The sequence below is a fragment of the Molothrus aeneus genome, chromosome 21, assembly GCF_037042795.1.
Source record: "Molothrus aeneus isolate 106 chromosome 21, BPBGC_Maene_1.0, whole genome shotgun sequence".
In the NCBI taxonomy this organism is placed as follows: Eukaryota; Metazoa; Chordata; class Aves; order Passeriformes; family Icteridae; genus Molothrus; species Molothrus aeneus.
In genome coordinates this window covers 2,608,096-2,614,095 of record NC_089666.1, presented here as the reverse complement: position 1 = coordinate 2,614,095, position 6,000 = coordinate 2,608,096, and the positions used below count along the sequence as shown (strand labels likewise).

The 6,000-nt window shown below is 50.0% G+C and overlaps 1 protein-coding gene across 5 annotated transcripts in view; it reads left to right on the top strand.

The window, feature by feature from the left end:
• The first annotated feature begins 291 nt into the window (after window positions 1-291).
• Window positions 292-6,000, top strand: part of EIF4G3 (eukaryotic translation initiation factor 4 gamma 3) — a 147,377-nt gene continuing 141,668 nt past the window's right edge. For all 5 annotated transcript variants that reach the window (XM_066563785.1, XM_066563783.1, XM_066563784.1 and 2 more), the window contains exon 1: window positions 292-404. The gene's annotated coding sequence lies outside the window, so the exon portion shown is untranslated. The remainder of the gene's footprint in view (window positions 405-6,000) is intronic.

Here is a 6,000-nt window from a genome sequence, read left to right as displayed (position 1 = left end):
GACCCCCCGCCGCCGCCGGCTCATGAGCAGCGCGGCCTGAGCCGCCCCCCCTTCCCTCCCTCCCTCCCCTCCCTCCCTCCCTCCCCGCCGGCCCCTCTCCCGAGCCCTCCGGGAGGCGCGTTGTCACGGAGACCGGCGCCGGTGCCGGCCCGCCGCGCTGCCCCGGCTCTCCCCCGGCCCGCTCCGCGGCTCCCCCCGGCCCCGCTCCCCGCCGCGGGGTGGTGGCTGCGCTTGGCCATGAGTTTACCGCAGAAGGCGGCTTTGAAACCCGGCGCGGCGGCGGCGGCGGGGACCGGCCCCGGGAGCGGGGCGGCGGCGGGGCCGCCTCCCCCCCCGGCTCCCCCTCACCCGGCGCCGGCGCCTCACCCCAACATCAGGGCCTTGCCGCCACAGCCGCCCCAACAGTATCCTTTGCCCCGGGGGCTCGGGGGTGACACCCCCTCCCCACAGCGAGCGGAGCCGGGGGGGTGAGGGCTGCGGGGAGCCCCCAGGCCTGGGGGCGGTGGGGGGTGAGGGGTCGCGGGGCCCCCCAGCCCGGGGGAGGGTTGGGGGTCGCGGGGCCCCCCAGAGCCGGGGGGGTGTGTGAGGTGGGGGTTGTTGAGGGGTTCCCGGCTCTTTTTTGTGTGGCTGTTTGTGTGTGGGGCCCCCTGCGAAGGGGGGCTGCACCTGCTGGGATGGCGCCGCGGAAGGGGGGCCGTGTACCTCCCCAGTGGGCTGGTTTGGAGGGTCAGCCCTTTCCAGGGGGTCCCTTTTCCCCCTCCCCCAAACCAGCGGTGACCCCAAGGGTAAACTTTTAATTATAAATGGTTCTTCAGTTTTGCTTCTGGTCCTGCCCAGGTAAGTGCTTTGGTTTTGTTGGTTTTCCAGGCGAATTTAAACCCAGGGTTTTTTTTTTTATTATTATTTACAGCTGGGGACGATTTTCATGTGATTTATTTTATTTTATTTCATTTTTCCTACTTGGCTGGTGGGAATAAATCTCAGGTGGAACGTTTCACTGAGCAGCTTTCCCTGCCAGGCCACACGTGATGGGGAGGAGGAGGAGGAGGAGGCTCCCACTCCCCAAAATCCCCCCACCAAAGCGGCCGCTGCTACAAAGAGAGGCCGGCGGGGGCTGCGAGTGTTTTTTAAAGGTCTTGGGTTCTGTGCTGCGAGTAGGCCCCGAGTCAGGAGGGAAATACTGCAGGGATCAGCAGGAAAGTGCCTGCCGGCCTGAGGTTTTGTTTGCAGCGTCCGACAGCATCCCGTGGCAAACTGGCTGTTCTCTCCCCCGGCCTCTCTGGAGTTTTGGGGGGGAGTGTGACGTGAAAAACACACTTTGTGAAATATCTCCGTGCTGTGTTATCGGGGAATGGTGCAGGGACGGTCGGGAGTGTGTTTTGCTATTAATGTTTGGCGGTGTGTTGGATTTTAAGGTGGAAGCGCAGGGTGGTTTTCTGTGCTCTCAGAACTGTGTTCCCTGTGTATGAGCATTTTCCTCCTCTCACTTTCATTTTGGAAGTGGGAAAACCCAGCCCTTTTATAATCAGTTTAGGTCCATTGTTTTCTTGAACTTCCGGCAAGAATCACCCCTGCCATGACAACAAATTCGTTGCTTAAATCATGAGACTGTTGACGTTACGGATTTGTTTGGGTCAAGTGAAAACCCCTGGACGTTCTCTTTGCTGGCTGATTTTTGCCTGATTTGTGGCATTCCGTAATTCCAACCGGTGCTTTAGGAATTAAAAAAAAGTGGGAAGGTGCTGTCAGTAGAGTCAGCGGGGTGGTGGTAAGTAAAACTGTTGCTCGGGGAGAATTTGCTTCGGTTTTGAGGGATGTTCCAAGAGTTGGAGTGGGAATGCCGTGCACGGGCTGGTTTTGCTGGGAAGGGGCTTTTTTCCCGGGAAGGTGGCACTTGGATGCCCTGACAGCTGAAGGCTGCGGTTTCCCTGGGCTGTCCGAAGCATTTTATTCCCGGGTGTTGCTGGGGGGAGCCTGCTGGCTCCAACGCGGGGCTGTGCTGCTGTGGCTCTTGCTTTTGGTGAGTGTTGCATGGAGCACATGAGGGATGAAGTTTGGGTTTATTCTGAGCACAGCCTAAAAACAAAAGGGCTTGGAAAGGCTGGAGAAGCTCCTGGGGGAGCTGGGGCTGCTGTGGCAGTGTGTCCTGTCCTGGGGACCCAACTGGACACCGTGAGCAGCAGGGACAGAGGGAGGGAGAAGCGTTAGATGGAAACGACAAGTTGGTGGTATGAAAGTAGAGAGGTTAAAATGACACAGTTTCATTTTTATTTCTAGACATGCCTGTTTTGAAAACATTGTGTTTGACCGATATATCTCCTTAACTCCTGAACTACTGATCTGTGCTTGCAATATATTCAAACACTTTAATTTTGATGCTTATTCGGGTGTCCTGGTGAAGCTTATTCAGGTGCCCTGGCTGGTTTTATCCTCCACCAAAACCTGTGTTTGATTATAAACAAAAGCTGTTACCTCTCAGTGCTGCTCTGAGCGAGGCTCGGGAGGAGAGTTCATCCCTGATTTACTGGAGTGCAGGGGGTCATCTGAGTTCAGCCTTATTTTTAGCCCTCTTTGGTTTCTTTTTTTTCTCTGTGTTTTGATACAACTGTTGAGCCACTGTTACCTCAGAGCAGATAAAAGAGTTGCAGGTTTCTCTGACTTGGGCTTTTTAAACCAAAGCAGTTTCTTACTGGTGAACTTTGTAACTTTGGAAATACCTGTGGTTTCAGACTTAATGTATCTTGAAATTAAACAATATCTGTGTAATTGGAAAAAAATAAAAATTGTGTGAGAGAGAAGTGTTCAGCATTTGCAGGTAACAAGGCATGAGGGAGGGAAAATTAAAATACGGGGGGAAGGAAGAATTTTTTTAGAAAATAATATTTTTTGAGAGAAAGAGAAGCTGGAAAGTGATGGACATGAAGAGCAGAAATGTCTGGATGTGAGATTCATTCTGTTTCCTGCTAAATAGGAAGTTATTGGAGCTGCTGTAAGACAAGACAGACTTGTGAGGAATTTCCTTAACACAATGGCTTTAAGAAGTTACATTTCCTGTGTAAAAATAAGTTGGGATAATTCTGTGGCTCTGGTGGTGGTGAGTACTCAGCCAAACCTGATTTCAGGCAGAAATTGTGCTCAGAGGTTGTCAGTATGGATAAATCCTTCACTTGGAGTCTGACCCTTATTTGGGTGAAGTGACACACAGAAGGGATATTATAAAAAGTAAATCCCAATCTGCCCTCCTTGGCTTTGACTGCCAGACTGCCTCTGCAGGAGAAGTTCCACTGAAGTCTGGAGTGAGACTTCTTCCATAAAAAGGTGCAGTAACAAAGGTGCTGCAAGGGCACTGTGGGCCTTTGTGGTTTTACCTCAATGGTACTTCTGACACATGTCACACTCCACAGCTGGAGTGGGAATTCTTTACTCTCCCACTTAGGAATGAAGTATTTTTTTGTGTGTCTTACATTAAGCTGTTCTTTCAAAAGTCCCTGTGCTGTGAATAAATTTTGTGGATCAATATAATCAGGTCACCAGTTTCTTCCCAGCCTAGACATGGGCAAACATTGGCTTGTAAGGGACAGCCGGGTTGATGGATGGCACCTGGGGTGACATCTCCAGCTGCTGGTTAATGTGACACTGCTCAGTCAGAGCCAAATCAGAGCTGTCTGCAGCTCAGGGCTGGTGTCAGTAGGGTTTTGTTTTCTTTTCCCAACTTCCTCACGTTTGAAGGGAGTTCCTGGTTGGTGATGTGCAGGCACCAGTAAACTTGACTTTAATCTGTCCCTGTGGCTGCTTCCGTATTGGATTGGGCATCTCTGAAAAATTGGGTGTTCCTCAGGCTATTGCAGGTTGTGGCAGGCTCAGGGTGGGTGTCAACACACTGTTACTAATTTTTTTTTTTTTTTTCTCTTCTTCCTCCTTGTTAATTCCTTTTCTGAGAAGCAGAGAGGAAGGATTGGTGTTTGGGGGACTGACCTCTGTGAATTCCATCCTTGCTGTGCAAGGAAATGTGTGTTTTGTTAACATTGCCTCAGTAATTTAGTTTTAGTTTTTCCTGCATTGTTCAGCTAACTGTGCTGTAGTCCCTTTCAGGAGGTGCTGTGCTGGTTCCTGCTGTCTTGGGTGGCATCTTCTGGATGCAAGCAGCTTCCCCAAAGCCCAGGAGGACAGCAAGAAATACAGTATGGCATTGAGGAATGTCTGAGGCTGTGTGGGGGTGAGTTCCTGGCAGTGCTTGCCCAGTGTTGGGATGCCAGGCCTGCCTTGGAGATCTGGTTAAATCAAGATTCTTGAGGAGGACTGGGTGCATGGGGTTCTCTGTTGTCTCTCCATGAGCCAAGAGCTGAGTTGGAGGAGAAAGTGCCCAATAATTTTGCCCAGGAGAGAATCTGCAGCGGGGTCTCTGGGTTGCTGTGATCCCCTCTGGAAGTTTGCAGCCAATGCCATCCTCCCTCCTTTACTTCCATTTTGAGTGGTGTTTTCCCAGAGAACCCGAGGGAGCAGCTCTGTGCTCTCTGGAGTTTGTCTGTTGGTGAGTTTGGAGTTGAGGACAAGGGATTTGGGCACAAAAGTCAACTTGAAGAGCGTGGTGGTGGCTCTGGTGTGAAGCACTCCCTGTGCAGCTTTGACACCAGCCAGAGCACAGCTGGAAACCTCTGCCAGATGCCAGAGGAGGGGAGGAAAGTGTTGGGAGCATTACAGTCCCCACAGGGAGGGAGAGGTGAGAGGGGGAAGGAGGGACCAGGCTGAGATCAGAGGTGTCCCTTGCTCTCTGTGTCTGAGTTGAGGAGGAATGTTCTGAGAACTCGGATGAAGGGAAGGGGGCAGAGGTGTTGCCTGGGAAGTGTTTCTGTTTAGAAATGTTGAAGCTGTGGAGATCAAACATCAGAAGAGCTTGGAGAAGAGACTTTCCCTGCTGCTCTGTGGTGGTGGCTCCTCTGCAGGGCAGGAACGAGCACGGATTGGGGAGCGTGTTGCCAAAAAACAAAGTGCCTTAAGCCCTCTCTGCCATCTCCCCTGTTGATGTTCCCCAGCCTTGGCACATCTTAGTGTTCTTTCAAGCAGCAATAGCTTTAATTTATTTAATGACAAAAGCTAATCATGTTGAAGCACAGATATGTCACTTTACCAGCTTTGTAAGATTTTTGTGGTGAAATCTCTTGGAGAAAATCATTCTAAAAATGTGATTTCAAGTGGCTTATTCTCACATTCAAGGACATGATTGTGTATGTTCTCTGGCAGAAGTCTCTGGGAGAGGGTTACTTTATCCTTTTAAATATATGTGTATTTAATGAGCAGCTCTGATTTGGGAGCAGAGTTTGTGTAAGAAGTTGTTGAGACAGTAACAGGAGACTCAGAACAAATAACTTTCCTTTTAGATGTTGGGACCTAGTAGGATTTTTATCTGGTTTTTATTATTTTATCTGTGATGGATTTTATCCATCATTTTCAGGCTGAAAGGCTTTTCTGTTAGCAAACATTGGGATGTGTTGAACTGGTGCATTTGTTCCACTTTTGTTTAGTAGTAGGAGTTAGCAGTGAAGATCTCCCTTTAGAAGGCAGGGGTAACCTATATTTTCTTTTTCCCCTAATCCAGCAATTTCAGGGCTAGTCAACTGTCAACTTTAGTTGTGTGTAAGTCCACTAATATGATTAGAGTTGCTGGAATTTTTACTCTGGGGAATTACAGATGGGGTATCAGTGTTTTACAGGCATTGCTTTGGTAGGAAACTTTATCTGTGACTTGAATGTGGTTGCTGGCAATTGCAAAAGCTTTTCTGGAATGAATGGGGAAGAGAAAACTGGTGTTTGTTCCAAGGCATGAACATGTGGGGGAGGAGTCGTGTGCCCTGTGGTCTGGAGGAACCAGGGGAAACTAATTTTTCTTCTTGTTTTTTAAGGGAATACAGTTGATGAGACTCTCAGGGTGCTGTGTTTTACACTTGCTGCAATTTCAAGCACTCTCTGTACAACTTTCCTTCCCAAACCCTGGACTCAGTT